Source organism: Schistocerca serialis, chromosome 8, assembly GCF_023864345.2.
Source record: "Schistocerca serialis cubense isolate TAMUIC-IGC-003099 chromosome 8, iqSchSeri2.2, whole genome shotgun sequence".
Lineage (NCBI taxonomy): Eukaryota > Metazoa > Arthropoda > Insecta > Orthoptera > Acrididae > Schistocerca > Schistocerca serialis.
In genome coordinates this window covers 497,321,287-497,336,595 of record NC_064645.1, presented here as the reverse complement: position 1 = coordinate 497,336,595, position 15,309 = coordinate 497,321,287, and the positions used below count along the sequence as shown (strand labels likewise).

At 44.0% G+C, this 15,309-nt stretch overlaps 1 protein-coding gene across 7 annotated transcripts in view; it reads left to right on the top strand.

Annotated features, from left to right (window-relative positions):
* Positions 1–15,309, top strand: part of LOC126416736 (dystrobrevin beta) — a 604,481-nt gene that overhangs the window by 76,251 nt on the left and 512,921 nt on the right. The window lies entirely within an intron of this gene.

Below are 15,309 nucleotides of genomic sequence, written 5' to 3'. Positions count from 1 at the left end.
ACTTTCAGGAAGACCTTCGGAGTTTGATGAAGAGCGTTTGAACGTATTAATCCACAATGATCCGCATCAGTGTACAAATGTGGTACGCCACACTCTAAGCCAAAGTCAGAGAAACGGGCTGGTGGCCATATATGCATCTCTGCTCGCTCGTCATCAATTGGCTCATGAATGACACCGATCATTTATATTCTGTATCCTTGCTGGTGACGAGAAATGAAATGGTGTCTTTACGCTAACATGAGGAAAGGCTAAGCAGTGCAGAAATTCCCCGTACAAAGACCTGGTGGAACAGTGACGGTGTGGTGTACTACGAATTTCTTCCTCTAGGTCTAACGATCACTGCTGACATTTATTGTCAACGTCTTGTAGACGCAGTCCAAGAGAAACTACCAGGAAGAGTGCGTAAAGTGATGTTACTTCGCGATAACGCCTGCCCGCGTTGTGCTAGACTGACAAATATGCTACACAGGAATATTGGGAAGTCATTCTGCGCCCACCATATTCACCAGATCTTGCGCCCTCAGACTTTCACCTTTCCCGTTCTCTGTCGAAATATTTTCTCAAGGTATTCGTCTGCATTGAACCCTTGTACGGAAGTGAAAAGTGGACAATAAGCAGCCCTGGCAGGGAGATAATAGGCGCGAAGATAATATAGTAATATAAAGAACTGACTTCATTCACAATCTTGATTTTATTTCAATGCACGATGCATTTCGAACCTTGCGGGGGCTCATCTTTAGGTTCTCTGACAGTCTACAGCGACTTTTTTTCTCCAGATTTAGGTTAATTCTGGTCCTGGTAATATTGCAATGGTGCATTACAAAATGATACACTGTGAATATGAGTTTGCAAAACTAATACAAACCGAAAAATAACTTACTGTTTCCAGTTGTGGCTACATGTATTTCAGAAACAAGTAGCCACTGCTGGAAACAGTTATTTTTCGACTTGTGTTAGTTTTGTAAATTTATACTCAGAGTGTGTACTTTGTGATGCAGCATTATAATCTTACCAGGAACACAATTAACCTAAATCTGGAGAAAAATCGCTGTAGACTGTCTGAGTACCTGAACATGAGCCCCAGGGATCGAAATGCATCCTGCACTGAAGTAAAATCACGGTTGTGACAGAAGGCAGTTCTTATTTTACGAAAGTAATACAGCCACGAAAAAACACTGGCAGCAATGGATAAAATTAAGATAAAAGAAGACTTCGAAATGTGATACTAAAGAAGAATGGTGAAGATTACATGGTGAGATAGAATAATTGAGACGTTATTGGACCGAATTCCGAAAGAAAGAAACTTTACTAAGAAAGGGGTTCATTGATAGCACACATCCTAAGGCATGAAGGAATCGTTTTTGTAATGAAAGTAAGGGGATAGAAACTGTAGAGGAAGACAAAAGACCTGAATACAATAAGCAAGTTCAAATAAATTTAGGCTGCAGTAGTTAAGCACAAATGAAGAGGTAGCAAGAATGTATTGCTTTCTCCTACAAATACCTGGCGAAAAGACCAGGGAGTAAAAATAGAAAGGTTCGAGCTCACGTGGAGGCTTACCAACAGTCGTTCTTCCCGCAGACAATCTGGTAAGCCAAATGAGGGAAAGGACAGTGGTACAGTAAGTATCGTCCGCCACACTCCATGAGATACATTTTCGTTTGTAGATGCAGACGTAGAATGTACATGCATATATTACAATCCCACTTTACGGGGGATGTTCAGTAAGTAATGCAAAACACTTTTTTTCTGAAAACAGGTTCGTTTTATTCAGGATTCCAGCAAACTATATTATTCCCCACTCTCTTGGCTAGAAAACCCTATTTTTGAACGTAATCTCCGATCAATGCGACAGCCTTACGCCACTCTACTGGGAGGGGCCTGTCTGCTCGCATGATACCACTCCGCTGGTCTAGGTTGGAGCCTATGTCTTGCTGCATCAATAACCTCCGCATCATCCATGTACTGTTTCCCGCGGAGTGCGCACTTCATTGGGCCACACAAATGGAGGTTGGAAGCTACAAGATCCGGGCAGTTGGGTGGATGAGTGAGAACAGTCCAGTGAAGTTTTTTTGACCACCTCTCGTGTGCGCAGACTTACATGAGACCTTGAGTTATGGACACGGAGAAGTTCGTTTGCATTTCTTGTGGCGACGAATACGCTAAAGATGATCTTTGCACTATCAGGGAGGACATTAAACATAATAACCCCATCAGAGTTCCAGAAGATCGTCACTGTGACTTTACCGGTTTCGAACTTTTTCTTGCGCGGAGAGCATTGCAGGAGTCACAGCTCTGTGCGACCGGTCGGCAGGCGGGAGATCGAATAGACTTGCGAAACCTTGTTGCGGTGATGATAGACGCCTCGCACAGCGACTTACCATGCTTTTGTTCACTGCCGAGTCTCCGTAGACATTTTGCAAGCGCCTATTAATATCTGCGATGCTCTTGTTTTCCACCAATAGAAACTCAATGACAGCTCTTTGCTTGGAACGCATCTCCGTTACCGACGCCAGTTTGGAGACTACATATAGCGCTGCCATTTGTCGGAGCTTCATGAAACGATAGGTGCTGAAGCGGGAGTATTTCATGATGGTCCCACAACAAAATCCGCATTTTTTAAACATGAATTGGCTGAGAAAAAAAGCGTTACATTACTTATTGATCGCCTCCTCGTAAGCAAGCAGCAGGCGAGAAACCTTATCATAGACAAAATTTTAACTGGACAAAACGATACGTGTATCACGATGAAAAAACTCATTGAAGTAGTAGTTTACAGCATGAAACTTATATTAGTAGCTCAGTAAATATGATTTTATGCTGTACCCAGACGTGCAACTGATGTGCAACATATAGTATGTCCATTAAGGAAAGGGAGGTATTATACTTTATTTTACTTATCTTTTGTTCGTCACCACGGAAGTTGATTCTAGCCTCCATGATGGTCCTATGGCGTTCGTAATTTGTGTAGATTGCAAGTGGAACTGATGATTTTTGATTACCTCTTTGTCTTCCATTTTCGTCAGACGCATTTATTTGCTGTTAATTACTTTTGACTTCAGAAGTAAACTTCACAATGGGTTCAGGTTAAGTTCATTTTCGTTCTGAATCAACACACTCAACACAAAGGCGATCGCTGAAGATGGCGTACTGTCAGCGATATTTATGTAACGCAAAGATATTACATCAAGTGTCCCGAAAAATAACCTTTCTGAATAACTGAATTACAATTTACATTTTTGCATATGTTTAGATGTATTTAAATAAAATTTAAGTAACTTTCTCAGACGTGATATGATAGAATTATATACAACAGCGTTTCACACAGCTGTTACCTGAAAATGAATTTTCAGTTATATAACTGAACCCTATGTTAAAATTACAAAAGAATTTATCGATAATTCCTCGCGATAACCAATGAAGAGAGCCGATACCCGACGGAACGAGATCCTGTAGCTTTGAAAACATTGCGATACGTAGTATAAATATAAACAATTTTTTTTTACAGCAGCTACTGATACCGCGCGAACAGATGAACTATTCTGTATCAGCACGTTAAAGAAGTGAGATGATTTCTACATCTACACACATACTCCTCAATCCACCATACGGTGCGTGGCGGAGGGTACCTCGTACCACAATTGGCATCTTCTCTTCCTGTTCCACTCCCAAACAGAACGATGGAAAAATGACTGCCTATATGGCTCTGTACGAGCCCTAATCTCTCTTATCTTTGTGGTCTTTCCGCGAAATGTAAGTTGGCTGCAGTAAAATTGTACTGCAGTCAGCCTCAAATGCCGGTTCTCTAAATTTCCTCAGTAGCGATTCACGAAAAGAACGCCTCCCTTCCTCTAGAGACTCCCGCCCGAGTTCCTGAAGCATTTCTGTAACACTCGCGTGATGATCAAACCTACCAGTATCAAATCTAGCAGCCCGCCTCTGAATTGCTTCTATGTCCTCCCTCAATCCGACCTGATAGGGATCCCAAACGCTCGAGTAGTACTCAAGAATAGGTCGTATTAGTTTTTTATAAGCCGTCTCCTTTACAGATGAACCACATCTTCCCAAAATTCCGCCAATGAACCGAAGACGACTATCCGCCTTCCCCACAACTGCCATTAATGCTTGTCCGACTTCATATCGCTCTGCAATGTTACGCCCAAATTTACTCGACGTGATTTGATGTGTTTAGATAGCATACATGGCAACGTTTTTGGAATGACACGTATACTTATCCTCTAGAATGCGTCACAGTGCGCGTCTTAATCCTTTGGTTGTTGATATAAGTTTCGTCCAGGACTGCGCTGCCACCCGGTCGTGAAAGCCTTCATTCTACAATCTTACTCCTGTGCCGTATTCCCGTCACGTACGTTGTGCGCAGCGGCTGACAGTAGAATGCGTGCCACGACGACTGCAACTGTTTGCGTGCCAAAGCTGATCGAATGTGCAATGAGAGTGGCTATCATAATATTCAGGTTAATCAGCGTGCAATGCAAGTATTGTACAGTCGTTGCTCAGATATTACGCCAGTTCGTAATTTGTTCATGGTTCCGTTGCTGTCTATTGAGGTTGTGATCGTAGCAGGAAGGGAGCAGCACGTAGCGGGGACAGCTTTACCACGAAGCTGATACAGTGTGTGGTTTCCAGACACCCCGGTGGGTACCTCTCCGGTGGCCGGGCGGGATGCAGATGGGCAGGCCGGCGCTAGCTAGGCTAGCGGCGTGGAGCCATCGGACCGGAAAGTAACGGGCCGTCCGGACCGCGCAGACACAAGCCGAGAGCTGGCCCGCTCATCTCTGTAGCTGGTCCAGTGGTAGGGAGCCATCGTGACTCTCTTGCTGTTTGCGATTTAGACTCGTCTCGGCTCGTTTCGCTGAAGATAGCTCGTGCCCAAAGAGGTCGACCGATGTGCCACAGGGGATGAGGCATTTGACGAATATTCGGGAGCAGCTGTACTCAAATCCATAACCGGTCAAATGTACACTGCTGGCCATTGAAATTGCTACACCTCGAAGATGACGTGCTACAGACGCGAAACTTAACCGACAGGAAGAACATGCTGTGATATGCAAATGATTAGCTTTTCAGAGCATTCACACAAGGTTGGCGCCGGTGGCGACACCTACAACGTGCTGACATGAGGAAAGTTTCCAACCGATTTCTCATACACAAACAGCAGTTGACCGGCGTTGCCTGGTGAAACGTTGTTGTGATGCCTCGTGTAAGGAGGAGAAACGCGTACGATCACGTTTCCGACTTTGATAAAGGTCGGATTGTACCCTATCGCGATTGCGGTTTATCGTATCGCGACATTGCTACTCTCGTTGGTCGAGGTCCAATGACTGTTGGCAGAATATGGAATCCGTGGGTTCAGGAGGGTAATACGGAACGCCGTGCTGGATCACAACGGCCTCGTATCACTGGCAGTCGAGATGACAGGTATATTACCCGCATGGCTGTAGCGGATCGTGCAGCCACGTATCGATCCCTGAGTCAACGGATGGGGACATTTGCAAGACAACAACCATCTGCACGAACAGTTCGACGACGTTTGCAGCAGCATGCACTACCAGCTCGGAGACCATGGCTGTGGTTATCCTTGACGCTGCATCACAGACAGGAGTGCCTGCGATGGTGCACTCAATGAAGAACCTGGGTGCACGAATGGCAAAACGTCATTTTTTCGGATGAATCCAGGTTCTGTTTTACAGCATCATGATGGTCGCATCCGTGTTTGGCGACATCGCGGTGAACGCACATTGGAAGCGTGTATTCGTCATCGCCTTACTGGCGTATCACCCGGCGTGATGTTATGGGGTGCCATTGGTTACATGCCTCGATCACCTCTTGTTCGCATTGACGTCACTTCGAACAGTGGTCGTTACATTTCAGATGTGTTAACGACCCGTGGCTCAGCCCATCATTCGATCCCTGCGAAACCCAACATTTCAGCAGGGTAATGCACGACTGCATGTTGCAAGTCCTGTACGGGCCTTTCTGGATACGGAAAATGTTCGACTGCTGGCCTGGCCAGCACATTCTCCAGATCTCTCACCAATTGAAAACGGCTGGTCAATGGTGGCCGAGCAACTGGCTCGTCACAATACGCCATTCACTACTCTTGATGAACTGTGGTATCGTGTTGAAGCTGCATGGCCAGCTGTACCTGTTCACGCCATCCAGGCTCTATTTGACTCAATGCCCAGGCGTATCAAGGCCGTTATTACGGCCAGATGTGGTTGTTCCGGGTACTGATTTCTCAGGATCTATGCACCCAAATTGCGTGAAAATGTAATCAAATGGTTCAAATGGCTCTGAGCACTATGGGAGTCAACTGCTAAGGTCATCAGTCCCCTAGAACTTAGAACTAGTTAAACCTAATTAACCTAAGGACATCACAAACATCCATGCCCGAGGCAGGATTCGAACCTGCGACCGTAGCGGTCCTGCGGTTCCAGACTGCAGCGCCTTTAACCGCACGGCCACTTCGGCCGGCAAAATGTAATCACATGTCAGTTATAGTGTAATATATTTGTCCAATGAATACCCGTTTATCATCTGCATTTCTTCGTGGTGTAGCAAGTTTAATGGCCAGTAGTGTATGTAGGATTCCCTAAATAAGTTCGGGCGAATGTTGGGATGATTGCTTAATAGAAGCTACACCCACTTTTCTCCCCATGTGTTTCCGTTTCTTGTGCTCTTTAATTACTATATCGACGGGACGTGTAAACTGTAACCATCCTTCATAAGCACGATAGTGTGACTCTATAGCGCTACAAGAGGTAGGCACATAGTATTAATTATCATTCTAAATAAATAAAAGTACCGTCATTAATTTTTAGTTTTTTGCAGGTACATGCTCGAAGACCTGGTAAAGATTGTAATCCGCACACCACACTACTGTAGCACACCTCCAGAGAAGCCAAAACATAGTGGCGATGTCCATCTCCAATTTATCTATTGGCGGCGTCACTATGATTTGGTTCTCCTGGCCGCTGCTACGGGAGTCGGCGTGCATAGTTAAGTCTGTACCAGGACTTCAGGCATGTACCTGCAAACAACTAAAAATTAGTGACGGTACTTTAATTATTGCCTTGAAAAATATAGATTACAAGGGGACCATGCAGACTGAGGCTCTTTGGTTTTCTTCAAATTTAACGGATCTGAAGACTAGAGCCCGTATATCAGTCTCCTAAAGCATTATGTTGCAGTTCTAATAGATATTATAAATATTGCCTTTTAAGATTAGAAGATTTCCGAGCGCAGTTAAGTACAAAAGATTTCAAGCATGTTAAGAAAATGGCCTGTGGCTGATCGGATAACATTGGATAGTCTAGTAATAGCGAAGACGCTGGTGCGATTCTCCACAGTAGCAACTTTTTTGCCCTTTTTTAAACGATATTTTTATCAGACGGAAATGTTCACAAAGACGGGATCATAATTTTAATCAAACACATTTTTATTTTAAATAAAATGCCTATAAAAAAGTGTAGCTCAAGATTGTGACCAGGCTTATTGGCTTGACTGCAGGTGTAGCGCAGCCTTTGTAGGAGGGGAGAATGTCGGTCCCATTGCCGCGACCACCTTTTACCGCGGGGAAAGATCCCCGGCGCTCATTTGATAGCAGGCTGAATGCACGTCGGCCGTCCTGGAGGGACTGGAACGACGAAAAATCCTCTCCCTAATCCGAGATTGAACGTACGATCTCCAAGGGTGCTGTCTAGTGTACTTCCCGCTAGACTACCACGGCCACAATAAAACGGGAATGTTCACAGTAAATTAAAATTTGTTACAAAAACGCGAAACATAAAATGGGAATTTTACTTGAATTTCCAATAATTGAACAGTATTATTGATATAATACGAGGGTCGGAATTTTAATAGTGGCAACTATTTATTTACAGCTCGTACAAATTACATACGTGTTTCAAAGTTTTACCGACCTTCAAAGTAGTCACCAGTATTGTGTATAACCCGTTGCCAGCGATGTGGACGTCGTAGGATACTCTTAACAGCGCCAGTTGTGTTGACAGTTAGAGCGGCGCGGTCTATTGCCCTACGAATTTGTAGCAGTTCTGAAGCGAATGTCGTAAAGTGTTTCCTTAAGTTTAGAAATGGAGTTGAACTCAGGGGGGCTTAAGTCAGGGGAGTGCAGTAGGTGGTATAGCACTTAGCAGCCCCATCAATCAAACAAATCAGTAACAGCTTGCACTGTACATGCTTGAGCATTGTACTACAAAATGATGGTCAGGTCCTGCAGAAAGTGTCATCACTTCTGTCTCTTGGCTGGTCGTAGGTTGTGTGTCAAAAATGAACAACAAGTTCCAACCCTCGTATATTTCATTTAACAGTGGGGGATTTTGTATCCGGTATCAAATTTTATTTTCATTTGATGAGCAGTTAAAAATAAAATATTATAGTCTTCTATCTGTTGTTTAACATTTTCATTTGATAGTAAATAGGCAATTTAAAAGAAATTAAAAAAACGGTAGCTACTAGCGAAAATAGAACCAGCGAGTTAGTGATAACTAGATTTGACGCTATAGAATCAGCTGCGATCATTTTGTTTAAAAGCCGGAAATTATTTGTACTTACCTGCGCTTGGAAATCATATAATCTTTGAAGTAGATTTTTTTACAGTCATTTTGACAATTGATTTACTAAACATGCCGGGGCATTGAAGTTCAAATACTAGAATTATTAAGCAAATCGGAGAGGACCAGTCCGTAAGAAGGCTCCTTGTCAGACTACTCGTACAGAACAGACAGTCATAGTTGCAGCTCTTCTTTTTATTTTTACCTACTCATTTAGCACAAGAAAAATGCAATTTCTTGTAGTGTTCATTCAATAAAACTGGCTAATGGATCGAAGGCGATTTATCTTTGCAATTTCCGTAGGCAGTACTAAAAATAGTTCAAATGGCTCTGAGCACTATGAGACGTAACTGCTGAGGTCATCAGTCCTCTAGAACTTAGAACTACGTAAGCCTAACTAACCTAAGGACATCACACACATCCATGCCCGAGGCAGGATACGAACCTGCGACCGTAGTGGTCGCGCGGTTCCAGACTGTAGCGCCTAGAGCCGCTCGGCCACTATGGCCAGCCATAGGCAGTGTTGTAAGAAGGAAAAACCATAGAGTCTTTATCGTGTTGCTAGTTTTAATTTGTGTTTTATGAAACCATAGTGCATTTGTGGTCGTCGATAGCATTAAGGGAAAACTGCATCTTGAAAGAGTCGTACACGAGCGATTTCCCCTGTGATCTGATGCTGTCGAGCACGATATTTTTCCTATAGGACTTATTTATCCCAGCTTGGAATGCAGGAGTGGTGGATCTGCAAGTTAATAAGCTTTTTACTTCGAAAGACGCAACAGTGGTCCAAATGAATTACTGTTTTCGCCATACGCAGGGCGGGGGAATTAATCTTGCAGGATAGCAGAGTATCTTCATCAATATAAGTATTCGATTTGCGTTATTACACATGTAGTAGCACTTCATATACTGTAAAAATATAAGACCAAATTAATTACCTAACCTCGCTGTTTCCTTATCAGTGTTCTCCGTACAGATTCTGCCTCCGTAACGGAGCTCGTGAAATCGTAGTTTCGCTGCAGCTGTGGAGGTAGAAGCTGATGGCCAGAATTTATTCTACGAGGGACAGAATACGTGCCGGCGATCATTTGCTGACTTAGTGGATGTCATCCTCATACATTTTTACAGTTCCTTATTGCGTGACGTAAGACAAAATAGTTGACCAGTCCTCGAGTGAGCACATTTACATCAACTTGGTGCTGTTCGGAAGTACTAGACAACGTCATCACACCGTATCTAACTTTCAGTAACAGCAACAGCAGCACACGTATGAAGCACTAAGGTATTGTTTAATCTTGAACGCTTCTTGCACACCGTAAAACTGTTAACTCTTTGCATAACTATGTTGATGCTATTTTTTGCTCTACTGTGAAGTGCATCGCCTAGATATCAGATACTTCTTCAATTCTATAACTGCAGGAAGTTGAACATCGCCTTCAGTCACAATTTTTTCGTGCTCGACTGAACCGCACGATGCATTTAGTACCCTGTGGGTCCAGCGTTAGGCGCAAATTGTCTTAATATATCATTTACTCCTATTCTTGGGTGGGGTGATGCGAAATATGTGTTCCACTTATCATAAGGTTAGATTTTAGGTTTTGTATTTCGCGCATCAAGTATGATGAGAAACAGTGAAGAACACTGAAAAACTGACCGAAAATTTCAAGGACCCTTTTTAAAGTTTTAATGCCAGCGGATGTTAGTTTATCCGTTCTGTAATCACACATCGTCAGTCAAGGCGGGTACTTGGTTACACTTTCCAGCACACTTCACAGAAGCAGTTTGACATGAGATGACCAAAGAGGAAGTGAATATGTAGTGTAAGAGATCTGAGGTGTAAATAAATTTACGTATGCAAGGAAGTAAATATGTTTGCTTTTTCAACGTTGATACCGGCTTTTCGATTTTATAGAGGTATATTTCCAGTTGTTCTAAGTGATTTAGGTCTTACCATTGGTTTCATTGTTTAGTACTACCAAACTGTTTCCATTGCTGTTGATAATGCGTTGGTTTCCAGCATATATCGTGCAATGACTGCTATTCCAGAGTGGTTGAGTTGGACAGCATTCATGTGTTGTTGGAAGAGGTTTTTGAAACTTCTACCTGTTTTCCCTATGTAGTAGGCAGATCAAATGGGGCATGTTACTTCACGCACTCCACTTGAATTTATGGGTCTCTGTTTCTATGTTGTGAGCTGCTAGCCGTTTAATATGTTAGTAATGTATTAAGACAATTTGCATCTGACGATGGAGCCACAAGGTTCGAAATGCGTCGTGTAATTCAATAAAACACGAAAATAGAGACCTATCATGTTCACAACTTCAAAATATGCATAAAATGAAATAGTTCATTTCGTGGGTTGTAAATAACTTGTAATCGAACCAGTACTTATGCGCTTCGGGATTGTTTAGAGCTATTTAGAAATTTTCTGCTGCTGAATGCCGCCCGTAGTATTGCTTACCAGCTGTGGAGAAGCGCGGAGGACTTAACATTTAGGGGCAAGGTTGAGCCCCATGCTATAACTGTCAGGATTGGTGTTTTATCTTATACGAACAAAAACGTCCAACCAGAACAGCACCTACCGTAGCTAGAGAACTCAAGATAGTTCCTTGGGCGCAGCCTATATCTCCCGTCGAATTTCGTGTCATCTCGGAGAGGTTCCTCCGTATGCTCGACGGCCTGTCAGATGAATCTCATTCACACAAAGGAACCGAGATGCACTAGGTATGTGCTGTCTTATCCACAGTGAGGAGATTCAGCTACAGTGCGATACAGTGCTGCCGGGGAGTCACAGTTTGCCGAACAGAAGCGTTTTCGCCGTTTGTGGATTTTGCTTGCTCAGCGACACGTTACAAGCCTGCCGGCACTGTAGAAAGAGACAATATGGCAGTGCCATTATGTTCATATAAGGTGGCATGTAAGTTAAACAACTGTGGTAGGTGTTTCAGAAGAGAGGACAGCAATCAGTCGTCCTTTCCTTTCAAGCTTTATTAAAGCAAATCTAGATTTCGGCTAGTGCCTAGCCATTATCAGTGTACTGTTTGATAGTTTCAATACATGTCCGAGTACGTCAGCCCCCTATTGTTCGGGTTTCTATACTTGTACTACTGTCAATGTTTCTCACCCCCTATTCCTGTTCCAGTCGCAAATGCTGCTCGGGAAGAAAGACAGTTCATGCGATTCCGCAGATTTTTCCTGGCGTCTTACACGTTTATGCTCTTCACCGGTAAGCTGCCGGATATCATCGTCTTCACTACACGATATTTCGGCGATCCATCTGGCTGTCATCTTCAGGTGCGACCGTTGAGTACACAATCACGCCGGCGTGATTGTGGACTGAAGATGGCGGCCAGATGGATCGCCGAAGTATCGTGTAGTGAAGACGATGATATCTGGCAGCATACTCGTGAAGAGCATAAAAAGACAATGTCGGTATGAAATCGAATCTCACTAATTTTACCTTCGTTGTCTTTCCACGAGATTTACGTAAGAGAAACCAATATATTAGTTGACTCTTCTAGAAGCTAATGCTCTTGGAATTTTAACAGTAAATCATATCGTGATGGTGGTGGTGGTGGTGGTGGTGGTGGTGGTGGTTGTTGGGATGTTTAAGGGGGACTAAACAGCTAAGGTCATCAGTCCCCCAGTATCGTGATGCACAACGCCTCTGTTATAGTGTTTACCACTGGAGTAGGGGGAACTTCTCCATGAAGCCTTTCGCGCTTACTAAATTAATCTGTAACGAAACGCGCTGCTCTTCCTAGGATTGATAGAGGAAAAAGAAAATACTGAATCTGGTACGGATCTCAGACTAACGAGCAACGTTTAGATATTGCTCGAACGATAGTTTCCTAAACAACCTCTTTTGTGACTGGATTGCACATCCTGAAGAAGCATTTGCCTTTCCTGCGATTAGTTTTACGTGGGTGTTCGGCAATGTTGTAGTCGCCAATGTATGCTTAACACTTCATTTATTTATTTTTTAATTTTGAGGTTTAACTGCCAAATCCTGTACATACCGTCGATCGTCCGCAAGTCTCCTTGCATTTCGCTACAGCTTTCTACCGGTGCTACTTGTCTGTGTATGGGATGTCGCAGGAGGAATGGTCAGTATTCCGGGATAGTAGAGGAACGATAATTCGAAGCTAAAAGTTCTAGTAGTCACAGACTCTAAAATGCATGCTTTTAAGAGCTTTGAGCATTTGTTCAGTAGAAGGAACATTTCACATTAGCGAAGATGATAAAGTGCCCATAGCTCTTAAAGCATGCACTTCGAAACCAATGTCTACTGGACTACCACCACTCGCAGAATGGAAAGCAAAGAGCTCGCAGTGGAAGAAACTTGTTCCACAATATCGAAGATGTAGTTCTTGTAACTCTGAAGATATGCATTTCAGAGCACATGTTTGCTACACTTTCGTGCTGCGAAAGATCGTTTCGGTCATATCCTGAAAACTGACCATTCCTCCGGGGACATCCTGTATAACAGCGTCGTCTGAAAGTAGCTTGAAGGAACTTCTGACGTTCTCCAAATGGTTCAAATGGCTCTGAGCACTATGGGACTTAACATACGAGGTCATAAGTCCCCTAGACTCAGAACTACGTAAACCTAACTAACCTGAGGACGTCACACACATCCATGCCCGAGGCAGGATTCGAACCTGCGACCGTAGCAGCCGCGTGGTTCCGGACTGAAGCGCCACAGCGGCCGGCAAAACTCACTTGACGTGAGCAGATATTACTTTTATGTCTGGAGATTTCGCTGTGTTAAGAATGACTTGCTGGTTTGGCAGGATCTCTTCAGTCACAAAGCTGCTCTGAAACTCATACGCTAATATTTTGTTCATTAGACGATAAGTAAAGCCCACCATGACCGTTCGAGCGTAATGAGCGAGTAATTGTAATATACCACGTGGCCAGGGAGAAGAATTTGCGCCCTGTCGGATGTCTGTCTGGAAAAACAAGAAACGCTCAAGAGCCAACTCAAATGCCGTCGCCACAGTCCCTTGCTGACCTCCAGAGGTTGTTCGCTTATCTACGGAAGATTTTTAGCGCAAGCCATGCTTGACTGCCTAATGCAGACTGTAGATCGTCTTATTGAGCAATTAGTCAACATTGCATCAAAGTATTTTACGAAGCTTGACAAAAATTATTTCTCCGGCCGGTTGGGGAAGTGGTAATCTCGTTGGGTCGGTTGTGTATGGTAGCCGACGATTGCTTGGCGTAGAATAATTTTTGTGCAACTTTCTTAAACGTGTTTAGCTATCTGCCCGCGTAGCATTTTACTTCCGATCCAAAAGAGTAATTTTGCGCGAGATTTTTCTAGTTGTGTTTCCACCAAAAATAATCACTTCTATTTTGTCATAACAGCACTATAGTATTTAACATTAAGTGCTATGAAGGATTCGTGTCATGGTTCGAGTGGCAGAGTGACTGTCAACTTTCAGCGCTCACAGACCGTCCGCGCGTCTGGAAAGCCACCTAGGCGTCGAAGAGTGAGCACGAGGTGTCTGTCGGGAAGTGAATCAGCGGTTACAGCGTAATGTAAAGTCTTAGCACGGCGCGTGCCTGTGCCTTGAGGGGCTCTAGCCGCATTCCTGCCGCACTGTGTCACTGGTACGTCCTGCTAAAGTGCAACGCGTGAGGCATACACAGCGGCACATTCAGCGCGTGCCACGGCTGCGCGGCCTTCGTGCCCCGATTACTTGTTCGCGCCTCTGGAATAGCTGCTTCTGAATGAAAGCTTGGAGCACCGTGTGTGTGTGTGTGTGTGTGTGTGTGTGTGTGTGTGTGTGTGTGTGTGTGTGTGTGTGTAAGTCCTTCCATGAACTCGTGATGTAAAAACTGCATGGTACTCTCACATCGTTACGAGGATGAATTTCCACCTTCACAACTCCAATGTCGATTCACTTTCTCATCTTCGCTACCAGCAGGAAGTGCTGGGATGACGTAGTAAAAGGAACTAGAAAAGTTCTGTACTAATCATCTCAGGCGTTTCTGTTACTTCACTGAAAGGCTACTTGTTGTCCTCGCATAACCTGTCTTACAATAATGAACCAAATCATTATGAGCACTGCTTGATAGCCTGTTGGTTCACTTTGGGATTGCAACACAATTCCGATTCTGCGTGGCATTGATTCGAAAAGTAGTCGGTAGGTTTGCTGACGTCTACGCATAGGTCAGGCAATTTCCGTAAATCACGAACCGGTGCTTTGTGTATGCGGAGCTGGCAGCTAATACTTCCCAGATGTATCCCATCCGGTTCAGATCAGTTTGATTTGGTGATCCCACTGCAGTCGTGGCTGACGATGTCATTGGGCCAACACGGAAATACGTAGGGATCGTCTGATATTGAGCACAATGACCAACGTAGTGGCACGAAACACTTGTGCCTGCATCAGCATTGTACTCTCCCGTCAGATCTGCCACGGATCACCGCCTGTACTGCTTTTACAGAGTGGACAAGCTCCCGACCTCCACGTACTTCGGTAAGGCAAGGACGTTGAACACGCAGGTTCGAATCCTGCCTCGGACATGGATGTGTGTGATGTCCTTAGGTTAGTTAGGTTTAAGTAGTTCTAAGTTCTAGAGGACTGATGACCTTAGAAGTTAAGTCCCATAGTGCTCAGAGCCATTTGAACCATTTTTTTGACGTTGAACTCTTTGTCGTGGTTCCGCCGTCCTTCAAGAATTCTCTATACATGGACACGGTAGT